We start from the raw sequence: 21890 nt of genomic DNA on the forward strand, positions 1-21890 counted from the left end.
CGCAACCCTATTGCAATCACCTTTAAGAAGCTGATACTGTCCAAAAGAATTAACGTTGAGCCTGTGAATGAAAGAAGAAACACTCACATGCACAGCTATGAAGAAGTATGGTGGTTCTGGTTTAGATATTCCCAAACTCGTAAACACAAGGGGGATCAGAGCAGATTTTACCAAGTTTGGGGACCTGCAGATCCACTATTAAAAGCCTCAGAGTCAGAAACAATCCTGCTCTAAGCAGTTAAGAAATACAATGCCCATAGGGAGAACATCTTCCACATCTCAGTCACTTACCACAGTGTTCACATTACCTATTATATATATTTAAATGCTTCCAGAATCCTACACTGTTCTCAACACCAATGCATTCATTATCTATTGTATAAAATAAGCCCTTGAAAGAATATATTTGATCGGTCTAAGGATGTGCTGCTTCTAGATTTCGCTTCTCTTATTTTTGCAGGGTAAGCTGTATTCACTTTTTTTTTTTTTTTTAGCAGTCATATGAAATATGAGGCACAAAATCTTACAGTTTCTTCTACAAGTCTGCTCATGGATAGAAGCGAAATCCCATCCCCTCCTAACAATCCAAATCCAGCAGCTTCAGCAGAAAAGACGGGCACCCTCAAAGTCTGTGGCCATGGGAGGAGCTGGGGAAGGACCTCTGCTGTTGCAGATATTTATTTATGTTTGATTCCTGTGTCTTTCATTCTTCCCCAGTCCCCCAGTCATCTTCCTCAACATGCTTTTTAATTACTTTCTCTGCTGACACGGCAACATTTTCAAGCATATGCTGGAAGGCTGTCTTGGGTCCATAAAGAGGTATTTACTAAGTATTAGCACACACACTGTAAGCAGTTAGTCCCCACTCTAGACTGCTTTCACAAGTCGTAACAAGTCAAGTCTCTTCTTGTCTTTCTGCTGTTTTTTCCAAGCTTCCTTTGTTTTTCTAATGCTCAGGTTTGTTCTGTGCCCTTAATACACTTCAGATATTAACAAAATTCTCTAGAGACTAAGACAGAATCATAGAATCATTATGCTTGGAAAAGACCTTCAAGATCATTGAGTCCAACCATAAACCCAGCACCACCACCTGCTAAACTGTGTCCCTAAGCGCCTCGTCTACACATTCCTTGAGCACTGCCAGGGACGGTGACTCCACCGCTTCCCTGAGCAGCCTGTTCCAGTGATTCCCACTCTTTCTGTGTAGAATTTTTTCGTAGTATCCAACCTGAACCTCCCCCTGGCACAACTTGAGACCATTTCCTCCTGTCCTATTGGCAGCAGTTTTGGAGAAGAGACCAACCCCTGCCTCACTACAAATTTTCAGCCCAGTGATCCACAGACATAGGTGCAGCCTGAATCTCAGCAGGGAGTTTCAGCCATGATCCCAGTGTGGCACCAGGGGCCCGGGCAGCCAGTGCAGCTGTGCTCAGGTGGGTTGTGGGCCCCACCACGGCAGCCGGGCCGAGCCCACACACTGGGCGCCTGCGCTAGGCCCCGACTGCCCCTCACATGCCAGGATCTGGCTGCGCGCCGCCCACGTGCCGGAAGATTACGGCTTCCTAGAAGGCCTCCCAACCGACTTATTTAATTATCTTCCTCAATCAGGAGCCGAGGTTGCTCTGCCAATATCAAGTCACGGGAGCTGAACCACCCCGGGAGCAGCCACGTGGCTTCACAACTGCCCCGGGTCCCCCCCCACCGCGGCATGCTGCGCACGGCACGGTGCGGTGCTGCACCGATGTGTTGTGGCCGAGCGCGCCCTGCACCCCGCTGCGTGCATGCAGAGCGAAACGGCGCACAGGGGAGCTCGTCTTCTGGAGGAAACACAGGCCGGGCCTTGCAAGAGGGCAAGAAACGTGCCAGAATCAAGGAGCCCGCCTCAGTTTTTGGTGTTGCCTTTGCCCCTCCACTCCACTCCTAACACTTTTAACTCATTAACAACCTTGCAAAACAACTGATCTGATCCGCCTCCTACTTCTCCCACAAGGCATCTGGCTGCCAGCAGTGAAGTTAGCTGGCAGTCCAGGTACCTCAGCATTTCAAGCTGAGTTTGGCTACAGTAGCCAAGTTGTGACACAGCTCGTATGTAATAAGGTTATTAGTTATGACATATTTGAAAACATCAGATTTCTACTTAGTGTGCTACTATTGAAAAGCCGGGAAGAATACATTTTTTAACTATAGATTAAGTTCCATAGTCCTGTTTGATGTTTCAACTTTCCTCACTGGAAATGCCCACATCCAGTTTAAATATTTTTCTAAAATATATACATAAAATAAATTACATGTCTGTCCAAGAAATGGCTGCTCTAACTACAGCCTAGTTGAAGCACAGTTACATACCCTAGACAGAGGTCTCTTTTTGTCTTAAAAGACGATTAGTCTACAAACATATCTATTCTCTCTATTTTGATCTCTGCACCTGCATCAATGACTTGAAGCTTAGCACAACAGGCCTGGGACACCACTCCTGCATGCTTACATTTGCTCATCCCTGAAAATAGCAGGTGTTGACTGAGCTCTCAGTGTGGCATGACCCAGCCACATTTCCTGGGTGAGCAGATGTGTCACAGCCGAGCCCACACACCGAGCGCGCAGCCTGTGCTTCTTCTCATCAGGTGCACCAGCAGTCACTGGAAGGGTGCCTAAAACCTGCTTGTCTTCGCCTCCTCCTCCTCTTTTTGGGGGCCTGTCCTTTGAGTTGTCAGTGATAGAAAACATCCAGAGTTTAGGCATGAAGCCCCAGTGACTCATAGGGGGAAAAAAAAAATAAACACAAAGGACTGGGCCAGGCAGTGCAGCCCTTGCTAAGAATTCTTTCTCAAGACAGTATCCTACAGGACTGTGGCAAGTGCTTCCAGAAATTGCACAGGCAATCTGGAACAGGCTGCCCAGAGAGGCTGTGGAGTCTCCTTCTCTGGAGATCTTCCAAAGCCGCCTGGATGCCACCCTGTGCCACGTGCTCTGGGTGTCCCTGCTGGAGCAGGGTGGGTGGACTAGATGATCCCTAGAGGTCCCTTCCAACCTCAACCATTCTGTGAAATTGGAGGCAATAGATGTCTGTTACTCAGGAGGAACCATTGCAGAGTTTTGCGGGAGTAAAGCCATCAGGAGTAACCTCTGTAACCTGGTCTCCCTGGGACAGGACTGCAGGCCCAGCCACAGCAATCCTTTTCCTCCGTCCTCCACAGGGACTTTATCCTTTTCTCCTCTATTTTCTCCGATAAAGGTCCACAGAGATCCTTCTTTTGCTTCCTCCCATCTTTTTTGAGTCAAGGCAGTGAAGTGGGAAGAAAGAGAGGAAGAGTCCCTTATTCATTGAAAACCAAAGAAAACAACCCCCCAACAACTCCTGGAACAGAAATACAGAGTAGGAAGCAGGAAATCAAACAAGAAAGCTGCTGGAAAAGAAAAGCACCTTGTGGAATTCTGTGGCATCTCTATAACAAAATCAGTTATTCAACTACATGGGAGGGCACCTATTTGCATTATTCATAGGGCAGTAATTACACAACTCTTAAATCTTTTCTTTTTTTGACTGGCATCTTTCTGCCACCCACAGATTCTTTGCCATTACACCTCAACACCTGCAACAGGTAACACAGCAGTGCTTTGCTGCCTATGCTCCCCCTGCACAGTGTAGTCAACTTTATCCTCTTGCCTAATTATGACAATTGCTCTCTTATCCTCCCCCTTTATTTCCTCCTTTTACTTGCATTGTTTGAACCAGCTGTTACAGCTGTAATGTTCTCATAATAAAGTTATTTTCTGGAAAGACCCCACCCAAGATGGCTCCCTGATATCAAGATGGTATCAGATAACAGCACCTTGTCTGAAATCAGGTGTCCACCAGATGTTTTTCCAACAGCTCTTACAAAAAAAAAAGGAGCTTGTGGGTTTGGTTTGTCTTCCTCGTAGTGCTGCAATTCTCTGTTGTCTCCTTACCAACACCTTCTGCTCAGCACGTGCCAGATGAACAAGGAGGCAGCTCAGACATTTTTCCACATCTGGCAGAGGTCCAGATGCAATGCCCATGAAAAGGCTTAGCCAAGTGTCTGTGCCAAAGCTGAAATCAATGGCACAAAGTGCCTAAACAAGTTTGAGGACTCGTGCTTACAGCCCTTCTACAGCAGGGCTAGGCAGGCACGGCTGCGTGGGCTCCCTCCCACGCAGCCCAGATCATAATGAAGGGGACCGTGCACAGATCATGGGGGTAAAGTGCTGATAATTAACTGCACCACCATAAAATAAATAAATAAATAACCTTTGAAAATGCTAGAAATACATGATCTAGTTAAACAACAATAAAATGCAGAATAGGGCTAGTCAGCAGCACTTCATCACAGTTGTTTGGGTTACAACATACTCAAAGTTAGGCTTCTAATAGGTTGCACATGTGCAAAAGCTCCCTCAATACTCAGTGGAGTGGGAAAGAATAAAACACAGTGTGCTTATTCATCCCACCTTCCTCAGACATAGACCTGTGTCTGCAAGTATGCCCAGGGCCCCAAAACTTGCACTGGCCAAGGTGGGAATGCAGACAACTTAACCAGATGAGCTCCTTAGAATGGAGGTGCCTGAAATAACAAGAAACAGATCCCATCAAAAACCCTTAAAAGACCATCAGGAAGAAGTTGTGACATGCTTCAGGATACCACAGGATTATGAGAGGTGGGAGGTGGTCCAGGAGCTGGAAAACAAAGTCTCTTTAGGAAGGATGAGGACTGGCAGTGAAAGCAGAACAAAGTATCTTGTCTGATGGATACTCTTAGGTTGAGCACTCTTGGTGAGGGATGCTGTAAAAGTTAATTATTTAATAGGTCTAGTGTGGGTTGAGTTGACCAGACTAATAGGCTAATACTAGGGTTAAGATTATGAACAAGGACGAAAGGAATTAAAAAGATGGGTCTAATGTTGTGCTGAAAACAAGGACTAAAGACCTACAGTAAAAGCTGCTGCCTCTAGGGGTAAGTGGGTCATCAGCCCCTGGTCTGGTAGCACTCCCCCAAGCAGAGAGCCTGTGGTTAGGGCTCAGGCCAGCAGGCTTGCCCTGACAGACGGCACCCTAGGGGACAGGGACATGGAGGAAGGATTTTGAAGGGCTTTAGGTGATTATGAGATAGGCTGAGGATTCCTGGGTGTAGAGAAGCTCACGGTTGGAGGACTGGGTCAGACAATCATTTGGCACAGATGAGTATGACAGAGTTCACCACTGAGTCAAATGCAGCCTAAAGACTGGATATGAGGCAGGGCACTAGGATGGATTATTAGCTTGGGTTTTGTTTTGGGATATTCTGCAAACCACAGAATTAGAAGAAATACCCTGAGCAGTGTTGCCTATAAGGCAGATACAGGCCAAGAGTAGTAATAGGGACAAGTAACTCTCAGGTTTTCTGAGAGTGCCCAACCGTTTCCATCTGTCCCAGACAGACATATTACACTCAGTGTTATGGGCACCAGTCCATCTCCTCAGCTTCCATGGTCAGACAAACTTGTTATCACCTCTTTTCACATGAATATAGTTTTCTGCTTTTCTGAGCCTAACATTCCTCCTACCCTTTGTCTTAAACCTAGATAGACATCAATCCAATTGACCTCCACAGGGTACAACCCTTAGTCAGGCAGGCTTTGCTGATTCTTAACTTAAATCAAGTTTTCAGCCTCTGCTCTTAACCCCAAACCTACTCTTAATGCTCAAGACAGTGATCCCAAGCTGAACTTAAATGAATCACCTAAATGAACCATCCTGGCCCCAGGTGCTACTAACTCTTATATGGGTTTTATTAGAGTGCAAGAACAAAATTAAGAAGCATAGCTCTTTGAGCAAGCTTGAGCCCTAACCACAGACCTGATATCCTTGTTTACAGACCCCAACTTAGTGTAATACAAGTGAGGACTCTTCCATCAAAATGATAGCCACCCTGTTCTTAAACATGTAACAGGAGCCAGCAAGACAGCACACAAAGGTCAAGAGATCTCCAGTGCATGCTAAGCCAAACCCTGACCATTGTGCCTTCTGCCATTGGTCTCAAAACACACCCGAACAAATCAATGGTTAGTTTTCCCTCAGGATACTGGCCTTGCTGTTTTTTTTTTTCTTTCTTTCTTTTTTTTTTTTTTTTTTTTTTTCCTGGTTACGCCTCAGGGGTATGGCACATACTGACCTATTCGGCTCTTTTGACCCCTCCCTTTGCTCTCTCCCCTTGCAGCAGACACCAAACCACCACCCACTAGTAGCAATCAAGGCCCCAGAGGCAGTGGAACGCCCCAGCAGCCAGAGGGCAGGACCAGGGCTTAGTTCAACAGGAGCTGATGAGTTTCCTCTTTTACCATATGAAGTCTGAGGACCCAGGATGGGACCGTATGCAAAATCCTTAAGGGCTTATTAATCTTCTGTTCATCTGTTTGATTCTTTTTTGTCGTTTGTTTTTGATTTTGTTTTTTGTTTGGTTTGGTTTTTAAATGAGGTCCTGGAAGTACTGCGCTAAGATGAGGGCTAGGTTGAGGAACAGCAGGGTTTGAGGAGCCCTAGTGATCTGCAAAGCGCAGATAAGCGGGCTGGCATTAAGAAGAGGTGAATGGCTTTTGGACTATTTCGGGATGATGCAAGGGCTCCCAAAAATATCTGTAGCCCTATAGTTAATGTTTAGGTTGGCAGATCCTCTTTTCCTGCTGTATTTGACAAAGTTGGAAGGCAGGGTGGGAGCTAGTGTCATAGGCAGGGTTATTTAGCCATCCTCAGCACGTCAGTGAGCACTATCTGGCCAAAATAATTGTCAGTTCCACCCTCGGGGCCTTCCCACCTCCAGCAGCAAATCTACTTTTTCAAGCCATCCATGCTGATTCTTCCCTGCTCAATGCCAACATACTTCAGCTCCAGCATCTGCTGTCTCCTCACCACTGCTGGGCAAAGAGCAGCCATGCAGAGCAGCTGCCAGCAGCCCTCTGTTACATATCAAAAGTCTGAGGATTGGGCAGGATTAGGGATCAAAACAAGGCACTGAAGATCTCACTCTGCTACTGACTCATGCGAGGCTCAGAAGCTAGGATTAGGGATGGTGCTGCCACAAGAAGTCAACAGCTCCTGCTTTTCTTCCTGGGGCAGAGAAAGTTTGCTGGGATTCTACTCCATATCACAGTAGTTTTTAAATATTGAGTTGGCACTTTAGCTGAGACTCTAAGCCAAATGATAAATCCTTCAAAATTTGCATAAACGCTGGTGTTGGAAAGCCTGGGTTCTATGTTACTCTGGGGCATGTGTGAATCTCTTGGATATACAATAGCAGAAGCAAATAACTTAATAGGCTTGTTGCGAATAAAGCCTGCTTCAAAGGCAGGAGTTGAAGCCATGATTAAGAAGAGCAAGGGATAAAGAGCTAAGCTGATTTACACGTTTTGTGACACCTCCCAAGGCAGAATGTGGGCTGCTGGCAACAGCAGCAAGCGTTGCTTGCTCTGTCTTGGGACACCGTTCTGCAAACATGGGGAAGCCTAGAGTTGGGTATAATTTTAGGGAAAGAGCCAGCAGAAACCGAACACCTGCTGGTTTCTCAAATCCAGAGCACTACAGCACTACTCTCCTTGTTTAATGCTGCTTACTGACGCATCCAGCACTCAGAAACGGGTGCCGGGCTGGTGTGTAGAGTTCAGCAGGGGCTTGTGACTAGCACTTGGAGAGCAGCACCAAAAGAACAAGGTCTTTGCTCAAGGTTTGAGAGCACAGGGCTTAGCTGAGGATTAGCACCAGCAGAGCTGCATGCCTTCCCAGACTAGCAACACCTTTGCTCCTCAGCCCTTGCCCAGGGAGCCATCCAAACCCACGCCCAACCCCCAGGACAGCACCTAGATGAGTTTTTTGCCCCCTGCCCACATCTAGGGGCCCAGGCATGTCCTGACATACACTAGACTACACTGTTTACAGGGACTGAAGATAAATGGGGAAATTGGTTGGATGCAGTATCTTGCAATGTATGTGTATTGCTATTTCCCCACCACCTTCTTAGGAGATGTTGGCCTGGATGATCTCTTTGGACTTTTCCATTTCTAATTCATTCATTTTATAGATCTAGGATTCAGTAGGTTTTGTTTGCTGGCTTGTTTTGTTTTTAAGTCCCAAATAATAAGGTTATTTTTGCATAGTCCCCAGCATAGCTCTTAAGAACCTCATTTGACTGTTTGGACAATAATCCCTCTGTTTCAATTTAGCCTTGCTGGAAGGGATATTGAAGCACATACCTAACATGAAGAAATACAGAGTACAGTTTATAAATTAACAGTTTATTTTAGTAACTCTTCACATGAGAGGTATCGCTGTCTCATTTATGTACCCCTGTCCACTTTCATGTGGAAATGTAATGCTCATGAATTTTAATAGATACTGGAAATGCTCACTGCAGACAAAACAGACTCTTGACCGGCCACAGACTTAACCTGATGGCACTAACATTTTTTTTTCTCCCTTGCTTGTTTTTTTGATCCTAGCTTCTCATTTAATAATAAACCAGGCTGTGAATACAGTGACTCACCCCTTGTTTTCTCAAAATAGTGAGAAGTTTTATTTATTTTTTTAATCACTAACTACCTGAGAAAAAGGAATGCCTCATATGATAAAGGCATTTAATTAGTTTGTTTGCTGGTAAGAAAAATATGTAGGTGGATGTGGGCTAAATGCCAAGCCTAAGTGGTGGCTTTATTGACAGTTCAGCAAAAGAAAAAGATTAGGCATCATGGAAAAAATCACTCCCTGAACAGGAAAAGCTGGACATGTTGCATATTTCACTTCAAGATCTAGCTTTGTAACAGTAAAAGGAACCACTAGGATTAGCTAACAGAACACTCTTAGGATATAAAAGGGTCACAGGACTAAGTCAGAGGACTTCACTATTAGAAAAAGAAAAAAGAAAATTAAAAAAAAAAGGAAAAAAGAAAAAAAAAGAGAAAAAAGAAAGAAATCTCATGTAATTGGCAAAAATGAGTGCTTCCTCACGTCTCCGAACTGCAGAAAGAGCAACCTGTCATCACTGTTCAGGGGTACCATGATGATTTGGCCACGCCATAATACCTGTTTCAGAGCAGACTCAAGCATCAGGCTACTTTCATTTATATTTCAGACTGCATTACTAAGCAGAATACAGGTTAGAAAGCAAACAGCACTATATCAGTCATGTTAATCTTGATTTTAATGCTTTTGACATTCCTGCTGATGTGAACCAAGCATTCCCTTCCAGGAACCACTTGAGGTATAACAGGCTGTAATACCAAAATGCAAACAAACCTACAGGAGAGCTCATACACAAGCACAAGCCTGTTTGGACTTCAGCTATTCTTGTTGCAGGCCAGGCTTGCATTACAACTGCAAGTCCTGTGTATTTTATTCACAGCAGACCCTTCTTCTGGTCTGCTGCTGCCTAGGAGGTACTGCCCGCATCTGTTCTTGCGCCACATTTGGAAGCAGGAGTGCACTTGACTGTACGAAATTCCTCTCCATAGAGTGCAGGGCATTTCAACCAAATGCTCTGACTGTGGTGTCTTACTGCCAGTCATCTTTTACTCTGTCAGTTTTCCTTCACCCAAAAGGCAAGTGACTCTTGGTTTCCTGAAATCTATGTTTCTTATCCTAGAGACCTGTGTTATTTTATGATCACTGCTTTACCCTCAGAGCATTAAATCTGTTCTTTCTATTTGCCAGGATAGCTAAAAGTCAGTCCACTACTAGCTCTCTCCAATTTCTGAGATGGGTTGTTTTGAAGAATTTGGTAGGCTGGCTGCTCTTCCAGCAGTTAAAATAAGAGGCCTGTTTAGCACGAAGTCCTTCCCTCCAACAGATCAAACAGTCATCTTAATGAATCACATTCATCCCTCTCATGCAACAGAATGCATGAGAATGCAACAGACCTTCCTATCATAATGCCTTGTTTTCTCCTACTTCTATAATCAGAGTTCTTATTGCCCTTATTGTCCTTATTGTCTGTAAACTTACTTGTGACCAGTAAGTTTAAAGGTAATGATGTGCGGAAAATCTCGCTGTCAAGAACTGAATGTCCAAAAGGAGACAGAGGAGTCCTAAAACTTTATTCGAATAAAGGGAGAGTCCACCGGGCATATCCCTGTGGGGTCTCTCCAAATGCTGGGGGACGCAGCCCCGCTTTTATCCTAATTTCCCGACCGAGGGACGCCCTCTCCTTTTCCCCATTGGCCAAGGTACTCAGAAGTTACAGCCTTCCCGGCCCGCCTACACCGAACTCCGGCCTCCCGCCATCTGTTCTCACCTGAGCTCACCAACTCCTTTGTCCCCCTTGCTGAAGAATGTGGGGCAATTGCCCTATTTCCCTTCTTTGTAAAGGCCCCATCTCCTTGCAGATGGCTCCTTTTGTCCTTCTGGGCTCATGGCTCCACTCAGTCTCCCCTCCCTTTGTCCTGCTCTTCAGCCAAACTGTGGAGAAACCCCCTTATTGATTAATACAAAAACTTGAGCATTCCGCTCAATCCCTCCTCTTTTTTTTTTTTTTTTTTTTTTTTTTGAACAATATTTGTTTTTACAAACTAGGTTATTAACTAACAACCTGCAACCTGCATTCAGTATGTCTAGTACCCATGGGTAGTCTTCATATCCTCCTGGATTCTCACAGACCCAGCAACCCAGAGTTTATTTTCCAGACCTACTCCCCGTCAGCGGTACAGATCTACGGAGAGTTAGCCGGGGCTTTCCATCCTCTTCCTTCAACTGAGAAGTCCAAACTTCTGGAGTCTTGGAAATCTTAACTCTAGTATGATGAGTCCATCCATGCTCAGCTGTCTTGATTGATGTTTCTGTGGTTAGTAATACCTGATAAGGTCCTCGCCACTTTGCTAGCAGTGGTGCTTCTTTCCATTCTTTGACCAAGACCCAATCCCCTGGTTGGATATCATGGACTGCAAAATCCAAGGGGAGGGTCTGTGCAAGCTGGGCTTCCTGTCGGAGAGACTTCACAAGAGAATGTATTCTGGCCACATATTGCTTTACATATATATCACTTATCTCCACCTCCTTGCCAGGTTGGGAGTTAGCAGGATAGGGAATCCCAAACATTATTTCAAAGGGGGACAGCTGAATGTCTCCCCTTGGTTTTGCTCTTATTCTTGCTAAAGCTAATGGGAGAAGTCGTGTCCACGGCATCTTAGTTTCTAACACCAATTTTAAAAGATGCTTTTTAATGTTCCCATTCATCCTTTCCACTCTACCAGAACTCTGAGGATGCCAAGGGGTATGCAAGTCCCATCGAATCCCTAGGGCAGTCATGACATCTTGAAGGACCTTTCCTGTAAAATGAGTGCCTCTGTCTGAATCTATTGCCTCTACCAACCCATATCTTGGAATTATTTGTTCTAAGAACACCTTAATTACAGATCCAGTTGTTGCTGAGGCAGTTGGAAATGCCTCGGGCCATCCTGTCAACTGACATACTATTACCAGAAGATACTTAAGTCTCCCTACACGGGGCATCTCAGTAAAGTCTGCTTGGCATCGTTGGAATGGGCGTACAGCCCAGGGTCGTCCTCCCCTTGCAACTTCTCTTGCGGCTCGGCCGTTGGCCTTAGCACAAATCAGACAGCCCTCAATGGCCTGTTTTGCCAGAACAAAAAGACCAAGGGCAGCATAGGTTTTAAGGAAGGCTTCCGCCAGCCCTCTAGAGCCCCAATGGCTTCCTTCGTGAAGCTCTTTCAGTATTTGTAGGGCTAGGGCTTTGGGCACCCATTGTTTGCCCTCCTTTGTAAACCAGTCATGTCCTTTTTCTTTTGCTCCACTATTTTTAATTATTTCTAATTCTTCTGGTGGAAAAGACATCTTTTCTGGTAATGGCTGGACTACCGGTAGGAGAGGGAGGATCTTAGATACTTCTGGTAGGAGTGCTGCTTTTTGAGCTTCCTCATCAGCCAATCGATTGCCTACCTCCTGCTCTGAGTGTCCTGTCTGATGTCCCCTGATATGAATTATTGAGACCTTTTTGGGGAGGTTCACCACCTCCAGCAGGCGAGCAATCAGATCCTTATGCACCAATGCCTTTCCTCGGCAAGTTAATAAACCTCTTTCTTCCCACAGTTTTCCAAACATATGTGCCACCCCATATGCATATTTAGAATCTGTAAAGATATTCACTAGCTTGCCTTGATATAATTCACAGGCTCTTATTAGAGAGTACAATTCTGCGGTTTGGGCTGACCAGGTAGATGGCAGCTTTCCTCCCTCCAGCAGCTCCCTTCCCTTAATGATAGCATATCCTGTAGCCCGTTTCCCTTCTATTACTCTTGAAGATCCATCAATAAACACATTGTCCCCATCTGGCCAAGGAATATCTCTCAAATCTTCCCTAGGTCGAGTTTGGAGATCTAGTACTTGAATACAGTCATGGATTTCCTTTGATTCTTCTCCCTCAGGACCAGTTAGACAAGAAGCTGGGTTAAACCCTCCCCCACTTCTTAATTTTAAATCTTCCTGCTCCATTAAACAGGTTTCATACTGCAATAATCGGGCACTGGTCATCCATTTGGAAGCCCTTTCAGTTAGTAATGCCTTGACCTGGTGTGGGACCTTGACAACAAGGGATCCTCCTGTAGTCAGCTTTCGGGCCTCAGTTACCATTAGGGCCGTAGCTGCACAATTCTGCAGACAATAAGGCCACCCCTTAGCTACTGGGTCTAATATTTTAGAAAAATAAGCTACTGGTCTTGGCATGCCTCCATATTCTTGCACTAAAATTCCCTTGGCGTGGCCCTGTTTGACATCCACATATAATTCAAATTCTTTTTCTGCATCCGGAAGAGCTAAGGCCGGAGCCTTGCTCAATTTATCTTTTAATTTTCTAAAGCTCTGTTCTCCTTCTTGTGTCCATACCACAACATTGGGGCTGTTTTGGGTTAAAAAGTCATACAGTGGTCTAGCTAATGCAGAAAAGTCTTCAACCCAGGCTCTGCAGTATCCTACTAGCCCTAGGAACTGCCGTAGCTCTCTCTTAGTCCTGGGTAATGGCACTTCTAAAATTCCCCGAATTCTTTCTGGGTCAAGGCATCGTAAACCTCCGGTCAAAATATGCCCCAAATATTTGACCCTTCTTTCCACCATTTGTGCCTTCTTTTTGGACACCCTAAGCCCTTTTTGGGCCAAGAAATTAAGTAATTTCACAGTGGCTTCCTCTACTACCCCCTCTTCTTCCCCTGATAGGAGCAAGTCATCCACATACTGCAATAACCTAACTCCAGGAGGTGGGGTAAATTCCTTCAGTATTTTCTGCAAGGCTTGTCCAAACAAGACCGGTGCCTCAGTGTATCCTTGCGGGAGAACTGTCCATGTCAATTGTTGTTTTATTGTTTTTCCTCCCTCCTCTTGTTCCCATTCAAAGGCAAAATATTGCTTACTATCCTCTGTGAGAGGACATCCCCAAAATGCATCTTTCAAATCCAGTACTGAATAGTACTGATGTGAAGAGGGGATCTGGTTTAGAATAGTGTATGGATCTGGAACTGTGGGATGTCTTGGTTTGATAATTTCATTTATTGCTCTTAAGTCCTGTACCATTCTATAGGTTCCATCTGGCTTCTTGACTGGCAGAATGGGAGTATTGTATGGAGACATACACGGCTCCAAAAGTCCTGCTTCCAGCAAAGACTCAATAGTAGGTTGTAAGCCTTTCCTTCCCTCTCGTGAAATAGGATACTGCTTTTTAGAGACTATCTGCCCTGGTTGCTTTAAAGTAATTTGGAGAGGTTCCATGTCTAGTTTTCCATATTTTCCTGGAACTGCCCACACTTCTGGGTTCACTTCAGCATAAGCTTTGTCAGACATTTTGCACAAAGTTACAGTAGTGCAAGCTTCTTTATCATCTCTTACAATACTGATTTGCATTCCCAATTTAGCCATCAAATCCCTCCCCAGCAGATTGCAATCACAATTTGGGACAAAGAGAAAATCATGCATCTCAAATTTATTTCCCACATCCACTACCAGTGGCTGGATAATACGCACTCGTTCGTCTTTCCCACTTACCCCTTGGATAACCAAGGAGCCTTTTGACAATCGCCCTCCTTTTGGCATAAAATTCAAGGTGGATCGAGAGGCTCCTGTATCTATCAAGAAACACACTTCCTCTCGGTCCGGACCCACCCTACATGTTATCAAGGGCTCCCGTGTGGTGGATCCTTGGTATAATGGGAGCCCCTGACACCCCTAGCAATCCATTTCCATTAGTCGGTGAATTTCCTCTTCCTGAGGATCTCTTAGCCTCTGTGGGCATTCCCTTCTCCAATGTCCTTCCTCATTACACAATGCACACTGATTTCTTCCCAATTTTTGTTTTAGATGGATATCTTCTGTTGAAGAGACCATCCCCCTGCCCTGCCTTTGACTACGCCCTTGAGATCGACCCCTTCCTCTGGCCCTTGGGGGTCCCTCAGGGGGCCTCACAGATCCTTGTGATTGTCTTATATACTGAGCCATAATCATTGCCTTTGTCTTTGCCTTTTCCTCATCCCTTCTCACATACACCTGTTGTGCTCTCTTTACCAATTCCTCTAATGGTTTATCCTGCCACTCTTCATCCTTCTGCATCCTCCTTCTTATATCAGGCCAAGATTTAGTGACAAACTGTACTTTTAGTAATGTGTCAAAGGCTGGTCCCTCAGGGTCCAGTCCTCCCTGTTTCCTCAAAGCATCTCTAATTCTTTCTAGCCAATGAGAGGGGCTCTCATCTTTTCCCTGTTCCAAGGTCATAGCCTTTGACATATTATTAGTTCTGGGGACTGCCATTTTAATGGCTCTGATTATGTATGCTCGATAATCTCGAAGACGGGTCAAACTGACTCGATCATTTGGATCCCAATGGGGGTCTCCCACTGGGATCATATCATCCACAGTGGGTGCATCTATCACATTTTGGCCTGCCTGCGGGTGTTCGTCCTCCCATAATTGACGAGCTTTTTGCAAGATCATTTTCTTTTCCTGGAATCCAAATAAGATTCCTAAAAGAAAATCCCAATCCTTCCAAGTGTAATCTGCATTTCCTAGATATTCATCTATCTTTTCCCCTACTCCTATGGGATCATCTAAATAAGGAGGTAGTTCTTTCTTTAATCCCCTTATATCTTGGGTGGTCAGTGGCACGATTACAAATCCAAATCCCCCATCCTGACCTCCCAATGGAACCTGTCGTAGGGGCATTTGTCGAATTTTTGTCGGAACTTTAGAAGTTTTTGGCACCTCGTACTGGGTTCCTTTTCTTGTTTTTGAAGGGGATAAAATGTCCTGTTCCTCCTCCTCTTCACTGTCACTAGAAGCAGGAGGTGCAGAGGGGACAAGAGCTGTGGCTCCTGATGCGTCGTCCGACCCTACAGGGGGCCACCTAAATCCCCCTGGTAACTTATATTCTGGCCAAACAAAACAACAATATTTTATCATTAATTCCATAATTATTTCTAGGGGAATGCGTAAGTTATCCCAAACCCTCAAAAGTCTCCCCAAGGGACTATATGGGGATAAGTTAAGGTCATCATTCCTTTCCCCAGCACCCTCTTTTGCCTTCCCTTCGCTGCTCTCCCTGGACTCCCATGTCGGGGTCGCCACCCCTTTTGTTCCCCACTGTCCCATAGTACTCACCAGTGAGATTTCAATGGTCCTTTCCGTCAAACCTGGTCCTTTCCGTCGGACTTTAGCGCTACCCGGAGGTCCTTTCCTTCAGACCTAGTCCTTTCCGTCAGACTATAGCGCTACCCGGAGGTCCTTTCCGTCAGACCTAGCCCTTTCCGTCGGGCTTAGCGCTACCGGGAGGTCCTTTCCGTCAGACGTAGCCCTTTCCGTCGGGCTTAGCGCTACCGGGAGGTCCTTTCCGTCAGACCTAGCCCTTTCCGTCGGGCTTAGCGCTACCCGGAGGTCCTTTCCGTCAGACCTAGCCCTTTCCGTCGGGCTTAGCGCTACCGGGAGGTCCTTTCCGTCAGACGTAGCCCTTTCCGTCGGGCTTAGCGCTACCGGGAGGTCCTTTCCGTCAGACCTAGCCCTTTCCGTCGGGCTTAGCGCTACCGGGAGGTCCTTTCCGTCAGACCTAGCCCTTTCCGTCGGGCTTAGCGCTACCCGGAGGTCCTTTCCGTCAGACCTAGCCCTTTCCGTCGGGCTTAGCGCTACCGGGAGGTCCTTTCCGTCAGACCTAGCCCTTTCCGTCGGGCTTAGCGCTACCGGGAGGTCCTTTCCGTCAGACCTAGCCCTTTCCGTCGGGCTTAGCGCTACCCGGAGGTCCTTTCCGTCAGACCTAGTCCCTTCTGTCAGACCTAGTCCGTTACGTCACACCCCTTGAGGACCCCCTCCTGGTCCTACCTGCGGATCCCCCGATCCGCTTCTCGTCTGTCTCCGGACAGTCTCGGGAACCCAATCAGTCGTCCGGTGCAGGCTGCCGTCGAAGGGAGTCGATCACCAAAAGCTATGGTGAGGCGCGCCGTCGACTCCAATCGCCGTCTGCCGTTCCCGGAAGGTGGAAGGATCCCGGACGAGCCCCCATTTGTGCGGAAAATCTCGCTGTCAAGAACTGAATGTCCAAAAGGAGACAGAGGAGTCCTAAAACTTTATTCGAATAAAGGGAGAGTCCACCGGGCATATCCCTGTGGGGTCTCTCCAAATGCTGGGGGACGCAGCCCCGCTTTTATCCTAATTTCCCGACCGAGGGACGCCCTCTCCTTTTCCCCATTGGCCAAGGTACTCAGAAGTTACAGCCTTCCCGGCCCGCCTACACCGAACTCCGGCCTCCCGCCATCTGTTCTCACCTGAGCTCACCAACTCCTTTGTCCCCCTTGCTGAAGAATGTGGGGCAATTGCCCTATTTCCCTTCTTTGTAAAGGCCCCATCTCCTTGCAGATGGCTCCTTTTGTCCTTCTGGGCTCATGGCTCCACTCAGTCTCCCCTCCCTTTGTCCTGCTCTTCAGCCAAACTGTGGAGAAACCCCCTTATTGATTAATACAAAAACTTGAGCATTCCGCTCAATGACATAGTTTCTTCACAGCTTAGATTGCCACCCAGTATCCAGTACTGATGTGCCGTATTCACATTCACAAGTAAATCTTCAGCGGGAGAAAATAAAACAAAACTCAAGGCTCTGAAAGGAATCTGCAGCCTTATTTTTGCAACAAGTGTTAAGATGGCACACAGGCCAGGTGGATAGAAGAGAAGAGATGTGAGTGGAGAACAGAGATTCCTATCGAGTCAAAGACCCAAGTGGGTGGAAAGCTGGTCAGCAACAGCCAGGTGGGCTACCCCCAGACCGGCAGAGAGAAACTTTCCTGTCACGGATTTCTCCCCCCTCAGGTTCTTCTCTCCCACGCATTTCTCCCATTACAACTCCCATTTCCTCCTCATCCCAGCAAGACTTCCCACTTGGGCAGTTACGTCACCCCGGTTTCCTCAGGAGATGAGGCTGGGAAGGCTGCTGGAAGCGAGAGCCCTGGCTCAGCACCTGCAGGCGCTAGGCCACTTGTACGGGGAGCTGTGCCCACACCAAGGCCTCTGTCCCCCAGCCCCCAGGGAGCTGTACCGGAGCTCGTGCACTGAGAGCCCCCCGGGCCCCTCAGCCCCACACTGCCCCGGGCCGGCACGCAGCATCGCGTTGCCTTTGCCCCACACCCCCGTTGCGTCAGCACTTGCGCTAGATACCTGAAACCACTGCCAACTACTCTTCCTTTCTAGGGAACTTGGAGAGAGACGGAAAGAAGGAGGAGGAAAAGGAAAAAAAAAAAAAAAAAGAGGCAGACTAGCTCCAAAGATTTTTTTCTTGGGGAGATGACCAGCAAAATCCTGAATTAACAGAGTTGTATCTTGCCCTATCTGGCTCTCCACAGCAAGCATAAAGGCTGGCAGCAGTAACTTCTCCCTACTACGTCCATATGGCTTGGTTGGCTGCTTTTCTGCTATGAAACATGGTCTCCCAGTTAATTTATTCTTTCATATTTTGTCATTTTCTCTCAGTCACATCCACTCTGGCAGGATGACACAGCTGTCGTCTTGCAACATGCTACTTGTACTTGCACCAACATTGACTTCCATCCTCTCCTGCCATTCCCGTTCCACAAACAGGTAAACTTCTTCCTCCTTGGGAAAAAAACAAAAAAAAACCCAAAAAAAACCCAAACAAGCAGCTATGTTTTTTTTTGGCATTAAATATACCCAGGTATAAGCAAAAATCCTTTGTGCAAGGTTAAAACTAAGTTGTTTCTTGCTTGGTTGATTTTGGAAGCTGATTCTGTCACAAAGAGTTGGGAAACCTCCACCCCTTGAGGGGAATGACTTCCCTGGGCAGGGCCCATCTCTATTCCCCACCCCTTCATTCAACCCTTCTCCAGTATCTCTATTTCCCGCCCCTGGGAAAGTGAAATAGAAAGCCAAAAAGTGGGAGAAAACATGAAAAAATAGTTTGTTTTTGCCAAAAGGTAGAGTAAGATGTATATTAAAAGAATTAATTAAAAGTGAAGAAGGAACAAGAATTTCATTTTAGCAAAATGCATATTGATATGAATATCAAATCTGAAAACTATGAAAATGTTCTCCCATAAAATACCATCCAAATTCTTACAAGAAATGAAACAAAACAAAATAAAATGAAAAAGAAGAGAAGGGAATGGAAGGAAAGGGAAGGGAAGAGAAGAGGGACAGGGAAAGTAATCCCCAACTCATTCCATAATTTTGTTCTGCCTTCCCAGTCATGGGAGGAGAGTGAAGAGCTTTCTGGCCACAAAAGATACAGGTGGTATTTTAAGGGCACAAGAAAGCACAAAAGGAAATACAATGCTGACAGAAAGAATCAAGAGAGCAAAAGGAGTGGGAATTATATTTGGTAAGAAATGAAAAACTGATAGAGTAAGAACAGAAGAGTCCTGAGGAACAGAAAACTAACTTAACAGTCTGAGCAATAATGAACATTTCCTATGTTTAATTCATACTGCAGAAAGTTCACACTCAGCTTTCACTCAGATGTCTTGTGAGATTATCTAATAACTGCCACACTTCCTGTACACTTCACTTGGGAACAGCAATATTTACTTATCAGAAATTTTATTTAGAAACTAAGTAATAAGGTCATCATATAAATAGGTCACTACTCAAAGCAGGAGTATTGGTCCCAAGTTAACCCCTTCATAAAATTTCATACAATTAAATATTGACCTATGGAAAATAACCAACCTTTGGGACATTTTCCATACGCCAGTAACACCCGGTTATTTCCATTCCCTAGATCACATTTTTCCCATCATTCAGATGTTTATTTTCCTTATGCTCACACAAGTCATCTTATAATGTCAGCTGGCCTTCTTTTGCTTGTTCACACCTGAGCTAAACACAACCTTCCATGCTATTTACTATTCTCTATAGATGCACTGTGGCCAGTGGATGTATCATAGCCCTCTAATTCTGGACAGTGGAAGAAGACTTTCCTTCTACCAACTGCAGCCATGAAGAGTGCTGCGAATGTACCAGGCAGGGCAGACTGTGTTCTCCTATACATTCCCGGTTAAAGAAGAAGAAGAAACAAAACAAAGCAAAAACTGACTATCCTGAGGTTAGAAGATAATAGACACTTGGAGAAAGTGGGGTTTATTTTAAAGTTTTGTAGAAGGGGGTCATAAGCTCTCCATAGCAAGGGCCAGCTTAGAAGGACAGGTCTCTTTACAGAACTGAGTAGGGGGTAAGAAAGAAGATCAGGAAGGAAGAGGAGTCCTGATCCATGACTGACTGGCATTAGCAATCCCGAACAACAACAGCAATACAAACAGCCCTAACCCAGTTGGCAGCTCTGGTGTCACTGTACACGCGGGTTTTGCTTCATCACCAACTGTGCATGAGCAGTCTTCATTGGGATATCTTATCAGACTGCTGTGAGAAAACAGGCTAGCCTAATTACACCTGGTTGTCTTATCTCTGTGTAAATATTCTGGGCCTCCTTTTGAACATTGCTGAAACCCCTGAAGTCAGAAAATGCTTTGTATGTCTCAGGAACTGAGATGCTGGACAGGCATCCATTAAATAAAGCTGATCAATATACTTGAGGGAACAGACAGTTTTCTATCAAAACAAAATGGGAAAAAGAAAAAAACAATTTCAGCAGAATCAAGATATCTTGCAGAAACTGTCTGATGCAAATGTTTTCAGGAAAGAAGGAAAACAAACAATGTTTCAGATTATCAAAATGGAACAGGAAAATATTTTACTTTGATAGGTTGGTTTTCTTCCTCTTTTTGAAACAGGTAAAAATATTTTAATGACAACAGTATAAAAATAGAATGTAAGAAAGATGTCCATACTATCAAAATGAAAATTTGCAGAATTTTTATTATGAATAAATGAATTTTGTTTTGCAAGAAATGTAGACTTTTTGTTCCCACACAGGATTTAAGTGTTAGCATTGGATTTTGATTTAGAATGGAGTACTAATTTATCAACAGCTCCAGCACTGAAAACATGTTTCACTTGGTAAGCATCCCTGTAAAAAAAGGCTGGCACCAGAAAAAAACCACTTTTCCTCAGGGAAAGGGGAAACCCCATACTTGCTAGGAAAAGAGTTGAAGTCCTTTCCACAGTGGCATGTTCCAGAGACTGGACAGAGTCTGAGGAAGCACACAAAACAGCCACGTAGCAACATACTCAGCCCAATTAATTTCTCCCTTTCCCACACAGAAAATTGTTCATCAAGCATTTTCATCTCTGCATCTCTAAATCACTGCATCCCAACCAGTCACAGGATAAAATGCAGCTAATTAGATCACAGACTCACATGTTTTAATCCTTGAATATCATTTAAAGTTTGCACCAGGAGCTCCTTGACACCTACAGCTTAATTTATTACCATCGACGGTTCCATCACCTCATCCACTGCCACTTCAATCAGATACGCCACAGTGTCACAGACCCACTGAATTAGCTACCTGTGGCGTAATCTCGGGTGCGTAATACTGAATTTTATATTAATACAGGCTGATATCACTATGATGCACTCCTGAGACAGATATGAGATGCTGGAATGGGTGGAGTAATGACGAACCCCACCCTTTCCATATATACTTGTTAATAACTGGTTTCCCTTAATAAAACTCATCTGCAGGACAGGCCTTTTCCTTCCCAGAAGCCATACATAATACTCACATAAGCATAAATGGAGCCATTTCCTTCCAAAACACCCACAGAAAGCAGTGCTGTTATGCAGTGCCAAAAAGCACATCTCCATCAAGCCAGAGGCTTGTAAAGATGAAAGCAACACTAAGTTTAAGAAAGTGTCGTCAAAGTGGGAACTGTTCTGTCCACAAACAAGACTACTACCACCCCCGTACATTTACTCTGTCCTCTACCAAAGCTTATCTCTTCACAGCAAAGGTGCCAGAAAGTGACTATGACTACCCTGCGTCCACTCAGTGTCCGCTGCGCACTAACGTACCCGAGCCCTTGTCACTGATTTTGGCGATCGCGCTGGACGATGAAGAACAGCAGCCGAGCTGCAGGTCCCCGTGCCCTCAGTGCTGCCCTGCTGCAGAGACACGTCCCTCCAGCAGACCGGCAGAGCATAAAAGGGGCTTCAAATAATCAAAACTACCTTTGTCAGAGCCTTCATTTGGGTTCCTACACGCCACAGAACAATCAATGAAAAAAGCCTGCACCCTTTTTACACTTTTAGCATTACTTTTCTGCTAGATGGCTAGAAGTCCATCTTGCAGTCTGATTTTACTGTAAATCAAATAGATAGTTTTTCTTTTCCTCTGATATTGCCACAGAACATGACTTTTTTTTTCTCAAGCCCCCCTACAGAGTGCTATCCTTCTCACTATGCTAGCTTGCATTTAACTTAGTTGGAGAAAGATCATTAGCCAAGTGAAGTTTGAGCAGAGCTTTATGT

Source organism: Tinamus guttatus, unplaced genomic scaffold, assembly GCF_059628265.1.
Source record: "Tinamus guttatus ecotype Peru unplaced genomic scaffold, ASM5962826v1 Tinamus_guttatus_pri_ptg001602l, whole genome shotgun sequence".
Classification (NCBI taxonomy): domain Eukaryota; kingdom Metazoa; phylum Chordata; class Aves; order Tinamiformes; family Tinamidae; genus Tinamus; species Tinamus guttatus.